The 15,257-nt window shown below is 33.8% G+C and overlaps 1 long non-coding RNA gene across 1 annotated transcript in view; it reads left to right on the top strand.

Annotated features, from left to right (window-relative positions):
* Positions 1-14,708, top strand: part of LOC144376876 (uncharacterized) — a 40,770-nt gene extending 26,062 nt beyond the window's left edge. Inside the window, exons 2-3 of the long non-coding RNA XR_013437247.1 lie at positions 13,729-13,843; positions 14,621-14,708. This is a non-coding gene — a long non-coding RNA (uncharacterized LOC144376876). The remainder of the gene's footprint in view (positions 1-13,728; positions 13,844-14,620) is intronic.
* The last annotated feature ends 549 nt before the right edge of the window (positions 14,709-15,257 follow it).

Raw genomic sequence — 15,257 nt, 5'->3', positions numbered from 1 at the left:
AACAAAACAAACCACAAAGGTGGTAACCTAAGAGAAAGATGAATTAGTGAAATAGTCAAATCTAAGTGCTCCTTCCATCTGGACTACCATTCACATATATTATTTCCAGATGAAGAGAGATTCGATTTCATAGAATTACCCATAAGTGGAGAATTAACAAAACCTGGAAGAAATGTGTGTCATTGAGTCTTTAAATGTTAACAGAGTTACTGGGATCATATGGTATATGCAATTTTAAAATTTATGTAAATTATCATAGGATTGTACCAACATACATAAAATTATTTTACTTCAGATTTTCCTTCAAGTTTAATGGGGAAAAGGTAAGAGCAATGTGTGACACTTGCAAATCAGATGTTTTCTCACTTACTTTGGGGCATAAAAAATAACTAAAACCTTAATATCAATATCCCCAAAAAGGCCATCTATCCCAGGCATATGAAGAGGACACACATTTGATTTGATGACTGCTGACGATCTCAGAACTTGCTGTTGATAATTCATCTCAGTGCCAAACTAACCTATTACTGGGAGCAAAATGCATTTAGCATCCAATTGAATCTAATAGCTTTCAAAAGGACTCAATACAGTCATATAGCAATTATCCCTACTAATGGAGCAGAACCGTAGCATCAATAATTCCAAAATACAGGTAATGTAAAGATCTTTTCCATTTGGCCTGGAATACAATTTGCTAACATCTATCCTTGAACATTAACATTCAGTGCAACATTTCAAAAGATAGAGCTTTCACCTAGGAATCAGAAAAAGTAAGTTTGAATTCCTACACTCAACTCTTTGTGCCTCGATTTTCTTATTTCTAGCACATAGTAGAATTAGTGTGTAAGTCTATGCTGCCTAATAAGGTAGGAGCTACCATCCAGGAAAATGGGAGTCTCATTGAGTGGACTTCAGGGTATTCCCTGTAAGGAACCCTACTACAATTGCCTCTCATTTGGTGAAACCATATAAAATGTATATTTTGAGAACAAAATGTTTTGCCTTAACAGTGTAAGAAAAGAAGAAAAAAAACCCACTGTGGTCTCTAAGTCCCTTTCCACCTTGAAACTTCTGTTTGTAAGTAATTATTGACTAACAGTTTCTCAATAGAATGTTTTTTCCTAAGTAATTGTCACCCAATGAGAGGCTCTGATTCTGTTTGATTACATAACAGTAGGTGCAAATTTTTTAGTACTTACTACCATTCTAAAATATAGGTACTTTACTCATCAGAGCAAAAGCACAACATTTCATGTTGTCTAATGCTGATATGACATCCATTGATTCAAAAAATGAATCAAGCAATTGTACTTCTCCTAAAGATATGCTGTTTTTTATACAAATTTTGAATATTTTAAAGGCTGTCAATGGTTTATAACAAATTATAACCTCTTTTGCTGCCAAAGAATAATCTAATTTCCCTTTTGATTCCTAACAAAGCAAGTGCTGAAATCCATTATTTTTTCAGGTCTTTGACAATGATTAATTTAAATTAATGTTAATTTTTTATTATTGTTATTCTTCAGTTAAATTGCCCTTAACCCATGGGCTGACAAGCCACATTCATGGAAATTATAAATAAAAATTTGCATATGTTACATTAATTAAAACTTTATTTTCTGGTTTTCTTTTACATCATTGAAAGACAGAGCCACACATGAAGGCTTTTTAAAAGGACTTCCCACTATATAAGGGGACTAGAACATACTTGATGAAAGCTGATCGGTGTAGATTTGAAAATATTGTCTACCTAATATTGTGATGGTTGATATTCCCAAAACAAGGATAGGGTGTCACAAATTAACTAGTTTCAAAAAAATTGTGGAATTTTTGGCCCACCTTAAAGCCATATTTGTTAATTCTATAGGAATGGACAATAACCAAAAGCTTCATTTGGCTTTAGCTTTCTTTCTAGCAAGGCCAAAAGTAAGCCAAAACTCAGATGGATGAAATTAGACTAATTAGAGAACAAAATAAAGTAATTGTAAAATTTGGCAAACAAGCCAGGACCTATGTGCATTTCAAGGTTCTTTATTGAACTATATCCTGTATTATAAATCAATTTAATAGCACATGCACACAAATGTCTGCAACACAAGCATATATATAAATGTCTTTTGAATATATATATATATATATATATATATATGAAAGTGTATTTCAAATATATATATATATATTTAAAAGTAGCTGGCATTTAGTGAATACAAGCTGAACAGTTGAGTTAAAAATAACCATATAAAACAACTTGACAAGAATTGCCATATAAAAACTTAAACTTAATTTTTTAGCAGTGTAGGTGAATGCTGTTTGAAAAAATATGACTCCAGATTCAGGTTGCCCAAAGTCAATTCCAGAAGAGACACTTACTAGCTGTGGCACATTAGGCAATAGAGAGATTCGGAGACCCAATTTACTCATTTATAAATGAGGATATTAACAGAACTTAAAGCTGAAGTTTATGTTGAAATTAACTGGATCATTCCATATCATTTTTTTCTTTATGAAAGCTGCTACATCACAAATCCTCAACAAATATTATGTGTTTATGTGCTACAAATTATTTAGTATTATATATTGTGCATTATTTAAATATATAAAACTAGAATGTCTTTTATCAAAGTATTGAGATCAAAAACAAAAATAAACAGATTAAAACTCATCTACATCTTTTCTATACAACAAAATGCAAACGAACATTCTAAATACTGGGACATTTTCAGGAGAAAAAAGGCCTATCTAAATGAAGTATGGACAAATAATGTTATAAGAAGAATTGCTAGTGAGTTTGCAATATAAAGTAGGTGCTACAGTTTGGATATGAAATGGCCTCTGTGTTAAAGGCTTGGTTTCAACCTATGGTGCTATTGGGAGGTGGTGGGACCTTAAAGAGGTGGGATCTAGAGGAAGGTCTTGGTCACTGGGAATGTGCTTCTCTGAGTCCCCGACACAGTGCTGGGGATTGAATCCAGAGGCAAGAGCACTACATCCCCAGGGGATGAGCTCTTGAAGAGGATATTGGGGCTCCAGCCCGCTCCTGTCACTCTCTTTGCTTTCTGGCTTCCATGAGGCAAACAGTTTCCTTTGCCCGGCACTTACCCTCAGAATGTCTGCTTCATCATAGACCCAAAAGCAACACAGTCAGCCAACCATGGGCCTAAACCTCTAAAACCATGAACAAAAATTACTACGACATAGAAGGATGTATTTAGTATTAATTTGGTACCTACAAAATGTTAGATACTGTTCTATAACATTGAAGGTAAAATGAAACATACAAAAAAGCCTGCTTCATATATGTGGTGCTTGATGAGAAGAGATGAACATTAACTCATTAATCATATAAGTGAAATACAAAATTTAGAATAAAAATTTCCTTCTTATTATATACAATGAGATCATACATTAGGGTAGTAAACCTAATCAAGGGAAGCTGATACAAATGCCCCCAAATTTATGGAAATAATTTAAAAAAACCTCATTAGCAACCAGAAAGAGTTTTCCAAGCTGGTAGAAAGTACATGACAATCCCTGAAACCTGAAGAAGGACAAGAGCATAGGACACTCAGCCCAGAGTGGTCCCAGAAAATGTGAAGAGTCACATTAAGGCCTTTTGCCCTTCCAAGGAGCCAAGGATATTATTGAAAGTCTATATGGTAATTATGCACTAGTCAGGTTCAGAAGGAAAAGATTTCTCTGCTGCAGTGAGGGAAAGTGATTGAAGAATCCCTAGAGTAGGTATAGCTGGAATTCTTGAAATAACTCTGCCCCCCAACAAATGATGCCAGTTTTCACTGAAACGATCACTTTTGAGTTGAAGTAGTGGATTGGAGAGAAATTTTGAGTCTGTAGAATTATTCTAATAAAAAACAGGTGATCGTGAAATTTCTGTCCCTGGAAATATTCAAACAGAGGCTGAATGACTGGCTTACTTGTTGGAAAAGAAGAAATTTGAATCTCTGAACTGGAGCATAAATGACCTCTGAGATTCTTTAAAAGTTTGATTCTATAGCATCCAATCCCATCCATCCTGCAAGAAATCAAATTAATACAGGAACAGGTTCTATAACTTACCGAAGAGGCCCATTTTTCTCCATCCTAAATACAACAAAATTACAGTCAAATATCTCGTAAGAGAAGAAAACTGATTCACTCTTACAATATGTTTGGATTTTTTTTGGCCAGAATCTTAAGATGCTCACTGGAAAATGCAAAATGGGGTATGAAACAAAGTGCAGACTCCCTATATATATGCTTGGGAGTGAGTGAGAGTAGAATATTTGGAAATAAATCCAAATAATAATGACCCAGGTTTGATTTTCTTCTACTGAGTAGACAGATTGTTTTAATCAGCTTTCTTTGCTGCTGTAACTAAGGGACCCAACCAGAACAATTGTAAGGGCGGATAAGTTTATTTGGAAGCTCACAGTTTCAGAGGTCTTAGTCCATAGAAGGCCGGCTCCATTTTTTGGAATTCAAGGTAAGGCTGAGCATTATGGCAGGAGAGTGTGGCAGTGAAAAGCAGCTTGCATGATGATTAGGAAGCAGAGAAAGAGAGACTCCATTCTCCAGATACAAAATACAAAATACCCATAGCTATGTCCCCACTCCCTCTAGTCACACCCCACCTGCCTCCATTACCACTCACTTAATTCCCTCAGGGATTAATTCACTGATTAGCTTAAGGCTATGACCCAACCATTTCTCCTCCAAACCCTCTTGCATTGTCTCACACATGAGCTTTCAGGGATACACTTCATCTACAAACCAAAACACATATGATGTTGATGAAGAAGCAAATTTTGTAGGCCTCATTTTCCTCATTTTCTACCTAGAGAATCAATACATCATGGTTGTGATAATTCAGGGAGATAATGACCATAGGATAGGTATCAAATTAACCAAGTATGGTGGTGCATGCCTATAATCCCAGTGGCTCAGGAGGCTGAGGCATGAGGATCATGAGTTCAAAGACAACCTCAGAAAAAGCAAGGCTAAGCAATTCAGTAAGACTCTGTCTCTAAATAAAATACAAAAATAGGGTTGGGAATGTGGCTCCAATTCCCGGCACCTCCATCTCCCCCAAAAGTATGACATTATTGTAAATAGCTCTTTCTACATTTGAAAATAAAATAATTATTAGAAGTAGAACTCCTATTGAGATAAATAAAGAGAAGACTGACAATCATAAGAAATTTATCGAGAGAGTTGTTATAATGTATATAGTAATTTTTTGACTCAGAAAATGTCACAAACACTGGAGTTGTGTCTCACTAAAGTCATTTACAATACTATTTTCCACTGTCACACTCTAAAATAAGTGCCAGAGTCCTACAGTTTTCACCTTGTTAAAACTAAGGTTTGCAATAAAGCTGGATCCTTTACCAAGTTTAGTGAATTAACTCAAGCCTTTTAATGTAATGGATTTTAGCTTATCTACTTTCTTTCCTGATAGGATATGGAAGTGCCAAAGATAACTCTTCTTTACCCTGACATAATGAGGACAAAAACATACAGAGGTAAACATGACAGTGAGTAGCTGAATGAATCCCTTTTTGTGTGGCATAATTAACTATTTTTCTTTTTAAAGTATCTGTAGTAAGATTTTCTATAACTCTCAGATAAACACAATCCTAACCCATTACATTATATTGCAGTCAATAAAGGACAGATCAAGTTATTAAATTAAGATTATGCCACCTAGTGTGACATTCTGTTCTAGGATGCACACAGGCTCTTCCACTGTGTGTTTTGATACATAAATGGATTCTTAAACCTCATTCCCACCAAGTGCCATTTTGTCATATTGCAGTGTAATATGGTGTGATAAAATCACTATCAGAAAACAATAAAGCTATCTTACAATGAAGACTATGATTAAGATGTGTGTTGTCTGGTATTTCAAATAAAAATATTTGTGCAAAATAAATTTCAAAAAATTTGTGCAATCCACAGGTATCTAATCTTTTCCACTGATATACTTAACTGAAGGTCCTAATGATCAAGCAGGAATCTGGATTCCAAGCAGAACATAGGAAAAGCTGTATATTATGAAATACTTTTATGAGAATCCAAAACAATGCAAAGTATCTAGTAATAAAAATGGAATTTCACACTGGCATTATTAAGGGCATGAGTAACACACTCAACTTTCAATGTGCTCATACTTTATTTTATTAATTCAAACACATTTTGCCTTCTACCATAGAATCTGAGTTTGGAGTGGAAGGGAATTTTAAAGGTCATCTATATTATTATGTTAACACACATTACCTTTTCTCATAAGTGGAAGATCAGAGACACCCTCAAAACTACTAATTATGATTTTTGTTTGTTTGTTTATCTAAATTTAAAACTGTGCCTCCACAGTTTTAAATTTAGATAAACAAACAAACAAAAATCATAATTAGTAAGAAAGGTCTCAGTGGGAACTCATATTAGCACTATCCCAATTTGTAAACATAATTCTCTGTGATAAGAAATGCTCAAGGTGCTTAGAGATATAAATGTTCCTCTGTAATTGAACAGAGATTGGAGACAGGCCCTTTTACATATAAGAACTATATATTCAATGAAAAGAATGAAGAAAAATGGGAGAGGAAATCAGTGGATGGTATTATCTCACCACATAGAAAAAATTAAAACAGGTTTCTTATTTAGTAGCATATGCAAACATGTTTCAGCTGAATTAAAGGACTAAATACAAAAAAATGAATAATGAATAATAGGAAATCACGTTAGAATTTTCTTGAAACTATGGCTTAGAAATAAAGCCTTCATAATAGAAAAGCAAAAAAATGTGTCATTAAAATTAAAGATTTTTATTCAATGAAAAACATCACTGAAACTGAAGTATAAAATGTCAAAACAAAATATTTACAATGTCTGAAAGGAAAAAATAATTAATATCTGGAATTTATTATGAGCTCTTAAAAATCAACAAATCAATAGAAGAACTTGACAAAAATTACAATGTAGTAATTCCCAGAAGAAGAACTCTATATTGCTAATAGCCAGATGAAGCTGGTTTCAAATGCTTCAGTATGTACATAAATGCAGTAGAAAGAGAATTTTAAACTCATTAAATTAACAAAAGATATTAAGTTATTTGATAACAATGGCTGCCAATGTCTTATAGAAACCTGGATTTGTGGTAACCCTTGGGCACAACTAGTTGGAGAGTTAGTTATCAGATGAAATCATCAATAACCTGTGACCCAACATTCACTCCACAGCATGGCCCAGGAAAGACTGCCAGTTCCTCATCCCCACCCCTGACTGTTGCAAGGAGATGCATAAGTATGTTCACACAGTGAACTTGCTTATGGTAGTTGGAATTAGATAATAATCTAAGTATGGTTATTGGAAAATTCACATTGTGAAATATTCTCTAGAAGTTAGAAGTAGCCTAGATATTCACACAGAAGTTAGGAGAAGTAGTCTCTTGATATTCACACAATATCAGTAGATCCTAAAAACAGCTCCTAGTGGAAAATAAAATAGAATTAGAACAAGATCTTTGATGTATTTTTAAAATATATACAAAAATAATCACACATAAAACACATATGTGAATAAAAAAAAAAGACATCAGGCAAGTGGAATAATTGCCTATGTGGGGAGTGAAAGTAAGGAATGGAGATAAAATAAAGGAATGTTTTAAAAATATAAAACCATTTAGGGTTTATGCATAGTGAAATATGTTATCATACCATGAAGAAAGAAGGATGGTTAATTCAACTTCATATATCTGGAGTCTCATCACTAAAAACAGACGGAGAACCAAATCATAATGATAGATCTCAATAACCTGGATCACAATGTTTATCATACCAAACAAAGAATAAAGGTGCATAGTGCCAAGAATAAAACAGAAAAACAAATTGCTATAGAAGCTACACATGTGGCCAGACTCAAACACATAGGCATACATCTGATGGTGAAAGAGTTCATGGTGTTCAGGCGATGTGAAGCTTGGGGAAGAAAACAAACTCCACTGAGCCCTAATGATATATGTCACTTGAGAAATAATGGAGGGTAACAATGAGAGACAGGCATTGGACTCAACAACTCTGTTTTCTAACTTCAATTCTGACTTTTTCTCTCTATGTGAGAGAAAAATTTTAATTAATTAAAATACATTTCTAAAGAAATGTATTTTAATTAATTAAAACCTTTAGTTTCTTCAATTTACAAATGATAATCACACTACTTCTATTGCAAATATGTTGGAAGTATTTTTATACATATTCTGGAAATACATACATACAGACATATATATGTGTGTATATACTACGTGGGTATGTGCATTCCGAAAACAACAAAACTATAGCAACAATAAATGTATTAGTTATTACCAGGAGGAAAAGGGGTGGAAGAGATGAATAGGCAGATTACAGAGTATTCTTAGTTCAGAATTGAAAAAAACATATATCCTATACATTTGTTCAGGTGCATGGAATGGCCACCACCAAGGGGAAAATCCTGATGCAATGGACCATCTGGTGAAAAAGATGGCTCATCATAGGTTCATCAGTTGTGACAAATGTACAACTCTGGTGGGAGAGCTTGACAACCCACAAGGCTATGCACATGGAAGGATAGGAAGTGTCTGAGACATCTCCTTGACTTCATCTTGTTTTTTTCTGTGAATCTAAAACTTCTTTTACAAATGAAGTTTATTAGCTGCATGTGGTGGTGCATACGTATAATACTGTGACTCTGGAGACTGAGACAGGAGGCCAGACAAAGTTAGGTAGACCCTCAGCAACTTAAGACTCTGTCTCAAAAGTAAAAGGACTGGGCTGAGGATGTGGCTCAAGCGGTAGCGCGCTCGTCTGGCATACGTGTGGCCTGGGTTTGATCCTCAGCACCACATACAAACAAAGATGTTGTGTCCGCCGAAAACTAATATATATATATATACATATATATATTAATAAAAAATTCTCTCTCTCTCTCTCTCTCTTAAAAAAAAAAAAAAGTAAAAGGACTGGGGATGTAGCTCAAAGTAGAGCTCCCTTGGGTTCCATTCCCAGTACCAGAAAGAAAAAGAGAAAAAAAAAAAGAAGTTTATTACAATTCTTTAAAAAATATTTTAAAAACTAATTAAAACTATGCATTATATTTTTCATTACTTCAACTTACTTGTCATGCCTTATGAGTGTGAATCTAAGCCAATACAATGTACTAACTAAAATAAGCACTCCTTTGAAATATACCAATTCCACAGTCCATGAACTATGTATATTCCTTTGGTTGTATAGGTTACAAACATTAAACTTTGGGGTTTTTACTTTTTCTAGTATTCTATTATCATTTCCACAAATATTTAATTAGCATATGCATGATTCCATCCAAATAACATGCACTTAATCAGTTCTCTATATTTCTGGACTTACTAAGAAAAGTTAGAAGAAAAAGCAAGCTTTATATAGGAACATTGATGAATAATATAATTAAATTTAATTCCATCATGCTTTTTAATGACAAAGTTTTAATTTTTATTTGTGTTTGACAATTTTCTAAAATGAAGCTGTGTATATGTGTTGTTAAATAAAGATAGGGAATTTTTAAAATTCAGAATTACAATAATGGAAATAATTGTATTATGGAGCTACAAAACAGGGCACAGCCACCATAGTAAAAGGGCCCAGTTTGACAGTGGTTTGATAGTTGTCTCATTTCACTTCTATCTAACTTATTAGTTTTATTAGTTTCTTCACGACATCTTTCTTTTCTTTTCTTTTTTTTTTGAGAATTTAGCCTAATTTATTTAAGAAATAGAGTGGCCACTCTTTGTTGTTGCACAGTCTCACTGATAACACAGGTAATTATTTCCCTGTTTTTGCCTCACTTCTGCACTCATTTCTGTTGCAATGTAGCTACCACAATTTTAACCATAATATTGTGTGACTATCACCAGTGACCAGATTATTCCTTATGATCTCTATGGGGAATATTCCTAAAATATGGACAAGTAAGCTTATCACAATGAACTTATCTTACTTGAAAAAAATAGTTCATGCCTATTTACTACAGGAGTATATACTTGCTTTATGTTATATGTATTCTCTGCCACTTAAATATCACTTACCAGGTTGAACTTACTGTATCTATTTATACATTTATATATAACATACATTTTATACATATTAATGTATATAAATGTATATGATTATATATAATATGCATAAATAATTATCAAATATATATGATAGATAAAGACAGATCTCCTATGAAATAAAGTTGAAAACTAATGCCATTAGGATATTTCTGACAGAGTAGAACAACACATAATCCAATACTTAATTTTTATACAGCAGCTGATGTCATCTGCTTCTCCCACCTTCTTACATTTCCCAAATTAGATATCCTGGTGATCTATGTCATTGCTTGCTTTCTTAAAAGCTCTCCTGAGCACTTATATTCAAGGTTTTGTCTCTTTTCTTTTATTCCTGAAAAATATGGTCAATACAACTCATCCAGAAATTATAATTTACCATATACTTAATCAAAGAAATCTCTTGGGAATAAAATCTGGAAAGCAAACTTTTGTCATTAATATGATATTGAACACCCAGTCAAAATCTATCACTAGATCATTCTAGATACCTTACCCATTAGCTTTGTCTGTATAATGTTAAAACGTCATGAAGAAAAGCAAAATAATTCTTTAACAATACAAGTTTCATTAATGGTCATTGACAAATATTCTAACATATTTATTGTTTCTTCTAATATATTTATTGTTTCTAATATGGTGGTGGGCAGAATTCTAAGAATTACCTCAGACTCACACCCTTATGTAACTTTCTTCCATTTGGTATGGATAGAACTTTGGAACATGAAATATCATGCCCATGATTATGTTATGTTCTGTGATACAGTTGGCCATAAGGCTACTAGAATAACCAGGAGATACCCAGATGGGTATATACATACAAGACTTAAAAAGGCAAAAAGTTTTCTAATGCTGTTAACAAAAGGGCAAGTCAGAGAAAAGAAGCATGAAAGTCCATGTACTATTGATGACTTTGACTACAGAGGATCCACATGAAAAGGAATGTAGGAAGCTTTCATAGCAGAGAACAGCCACCTGAAACTAGGTGATATATTCTAAATGTTCATGTTTGCCCAGAATATATATTTTAATCCCCAAAGTGACAGTATTCTGAAATGGCACATTTGGAAGGTAATTAGATCATGATGATGAAATCCTCAAAAATTGAATTAGTGCCCTAATAATAAAAGATGTAAAAAGAATTGTTTTCTATTCTCCCTTTGATAAAAGAAGATGACCACCTGCAATCAGGAAATGGACCCACATCAGACATCAATCTGCCAGCTCGTTGGACTTCCAGCATCCAGAACTGTGAGAAATAAATACTGTTTTAATCACTTGGTCTATGACCATTTGTCATAGTAACTAAAACTAAGATACTGGGAATTCAAGCCTACATCACAAGGAACTGGATTCTGCCAACAATCTGAATGAAATTGGAAGCAAAAATTTCCACAGAGCCTTCAGATAACTGGACAGCCCAGGGGTTACCCCAGATTTTAGCTTTGTGAGATCCTAAACAGAGAACCAAGACTTCCAACCACAAAATTGAGAGATAACGAATGAATTTTTTCAAGACACTAAATTTATGATAATTTGTTACCACATGAACAGAAAAACTAACACAAATATAGAATTCTACATGGGAGTAATTCCCAAATTTATCCCAGAAACATCTGCATGCAGGTATACAGGGAGCCAAGTGTTTTCATTTCTCTAGAATAAATAAATAGGAGTGGAGTTACTATGTTAAATGATAAGTATAAATTTGACATGTAAATGCTAAATTGTTTTACAAAATGGCTGTGCCATTACCACCAGTATGAGTAGGAATCCAAGTTCTTTGATATTGCCAATATTTTATACTCAGTTTTTTTATTATTATTATTTTACACATTTTACTGCACAAGTCCTAGGTTGTCTTTTATTTATTTTGCCTTTTGTAATAACTAAGGATATATAATAGCTTCTCACTTGTTTATTTGCTATCCACATCTCTTCTGGAGCATTTGCTCAAGTTTTTGCCTATTTTAATATTGGGTTGTTTATCTTATTTAGTTGTAAGCACATGGATATATTGATATAAGTCTTTTTCTACCTCTATTATTATCTTTTAATTTTCTTAAAAATTTTTCAAAGAACAAACCTTTTAGTTTCATGAAGTCTAATACGTGTGTGTATACACACACGCACACACATACACTCACACCTACACTTTATTGTGTTTCCTACAATAAAAAAGTTATATTTGACATTACTTTCCTACCTTTTTCAGCCTCTCAAGGCTGACTGCATTGCTCATCTTATGGTCCTTTTTTTGTATTACTTCAGCCTCTTACTTTTACCATCATATCCCTAGCTCCAGATCCTTACTCACATTTCAAAGTTCCTTTTACTGTACAAGGTAGCATGCTTGGGAAATATGTGATATATATGCATATATATTCATAGACATGTATATAAGTATGAATGAATATATACATTCTAAATTTTATAATATAAATCACTCATGAATGAAACTCTACCTTCAAATTGTATTATACCATTTTACTATGTAAGAACTTTACAACAGTATAAATTTTAAATTCATTTCCTACTTCCCATTATTTTTGCTTCTTATGGTGCATTGGACTTCTCTGTTATAAAATGCACAATATATTTTTATTATTTTGTATTAGCAAATTGCACATTTTACATTTACTCATTTTAAAGTATGAAAAGTGGTATCTTATATATCTACCAGCATTTTAATATTTTTGGTGTCCTTTTTTTTTTGTAGAGATTTAAACCTCCCTTGGTATCACACTGTCTCTGAAGAGCTTAGAATACAGATATGCCAACAATAAACCTTTTAAGTTGTTTACTTTTTCTTTTTGTGTGTATGTGTGTGTGTGTCTGAAAGTTCTAATTTTTTTTCTTCATTTTCTGTAAGACACTTTTGCTGTACATAAAATCCTGGGTTGAGCGTTTTGGAGATTCCATTGCCTATGTTAAGTTTAGCACTGCAAAGCTTGTGATAGGAGTGAGGAAATTCTTAATTCACCTGGTACAGATAGAATCCATGTGTCTGAGCCTAGGAAATGGCATCTTTTCACCATTCCTACCTTTTCCTTCAATGACAGTCAGTTTCTGTATTTTTGACAGATCTCTTTGCTCCTCCCTCAACTGTAGTAGACCTGCTAGGTTTTCAGTCAAGATTCTGAGCCCTAGAGCATCTCCTGGACTTTCTCCTTTTATTTCTACCCTGCCTTCAGAAGCAGTGACTCCTTGGCTCCTTACGTTAGTAGAAAGGAAGGTTTCCTTCCCTTCCTCCAGTGGTTTTAAATGAACCATTTCCTAGAAGCCCTAGGAGCAGGAGGGTTTGCTCAATGGATTAGGTTTTCACTTCTCATAAATATAAGGCCTCGGGAATTCCTGTTGTAAACTGGTCCCTTAGTGTGTGCTAGTGAAGAGACTCAGGTCTTCTGTCTCACACATGTTCTTCTTAGGACAATTCGGTGGCAGCCACGGAGAAGATTCTCTAAGTAAGTGAGAACTCCCATTGTATGTGGCTCTCTCAGTTATTTCAAACCAATGTGCTAGCCCTCCTTAATCTTTTATATTTTATTAAAATTTTAACTGATCATTTATTACCCACTTGTGTGGCACTTGTCTCTTTCTCCCAGGCTCTGCTAAAGGGGAAACGGTCCATCTCTCCCAACTCTCCTTGGACTTGCTTGTCACTCAGAACTCAGTTTGCTTCGCTGTCATAGCCTCAAGTCTCTGATGCATTTGGGAAAGGTAAGCTTTTCTAGATTATCTGTCTTTTCCTTGTTGTTAAGATGGGAGGGAAGTTCTGTTATGGCTTTCTACATCTTTAATAGGAGTTAACTTGGCCATTTCTTTTAGGAAATTTCTTTTGATAAACAGTACCTCAAAACAAGCAGGCATGGAGGTACATAATTGTAATCCCAGTCACTTGAGAAGCTAAGGCAGGAAGACCACAAATTCATGGCCAGCCTCAACAATTTAGCAAGACTCTGCATCAAAATAAAAAATTAAAAGCAATGGGGATGTTGCTGTGATAGAGTGTCCCTGGTTTCAATCCTCAGTACAAACCAAACCAAAAAAAAAGAGAAAAAAAAAAACATACAGAGTTTACAAAGAGTTGATTTTTAGGTAGGAAAAAAAATGAAACTGTGTATTTTATTCTTTTACTTTTCTCCTTAAAACCTCAAGAGAGATTCCTCTTCCCATTTAAAATCCAAACTTCATAACACAAGGCTTTCTCCTCTTCCTTGCTCGGCTGTGGCCTACCTCACCACTTTTAACTCACATTCTCACCATTCACTCTGATGAAGCCTCACAGCCTGGGAGGCCCTTACTTAAACATGCTAGACTCCACCTTGACACTGAGCTTTTTAACTCTGGTTGAAATGTTCTTTATTTGAATTTGTGTATGGTTGGCTGATTCTTCATTTAGCCTGCCTCTGAAACCCACTCACTCTCCCTTAGTTATCCCTTCGACACTTTCTACTATTATATAATTAATTTTTGTATATCTTTCTCACTCTCAAGAGAAAATAAACTCCACGAAAGAAGTTTTCCTCCAGTTGACCTCAATATTCCTAGCAGCAGAACATTCATGAGCATATATTAAGAATTTTATAGCTACTCGCTGAAAGAAGGTAAGATAAATGAATATTTGTTAATATATGCAATTAATTTTTAAAAATTCATAATTCAATGTATGAGTTTGTGTGCTTGGTTTCTTCAAAGCCTATAATGATAGCTTGCACATAGTAAAGATTCAAGTGCTATCTATAGAGTAAAATTAAGTTTACACCCATACACATAAAGCAGAATCTCAGCACATTTGATATAGATTCAGCAGGTCTAGCCTTTGGTCAAAATGGTAAGAAACAAATAAAAAAATTAAAGATGAAAATTTTTTTTCTAATTCTTTTTAGCATTTATTTATTCAATCTTTGTTAATTTGGTAGCTCACTCTTCTATGGGGCCATTATGCCTTTGTTTTAAGTGTTTTAAACACCATGAGTGATTCCCATTCTAAGGGAAGTTAAGTTTTACAAGGAAAAAAAGCTCTAAGAGGATTCCCTTCTAACACATGGATTCTCAGGTCCTAGACAATGACAAAGATACAGTGATTTGTAAAGGACATTTAACATCTTCTCCAAACAATCCCAAAGGTATT

Source organism: Ictidomys tridecemlineatus, chromosome 4 (assembly GCF_052094955.1).
Source record: "Ictidomys tridecemlineatus isolate mIctTri1 chromosome 4, mIctTri1.hap1, whole genome shotgun sequence".
Classification (NCBI taxonomy): domain Eukaryota; kingdom Metazoa; phylum Chordata; class Mammalia; order Rodentia; family Sciuridae; genus Ictidomys; species Ictidomys tridecemlineatus.
Note: the sequence above shows the minus strand (reverse complement) of the source record. Positions and strands in the feature narration are given on the sequence as shown.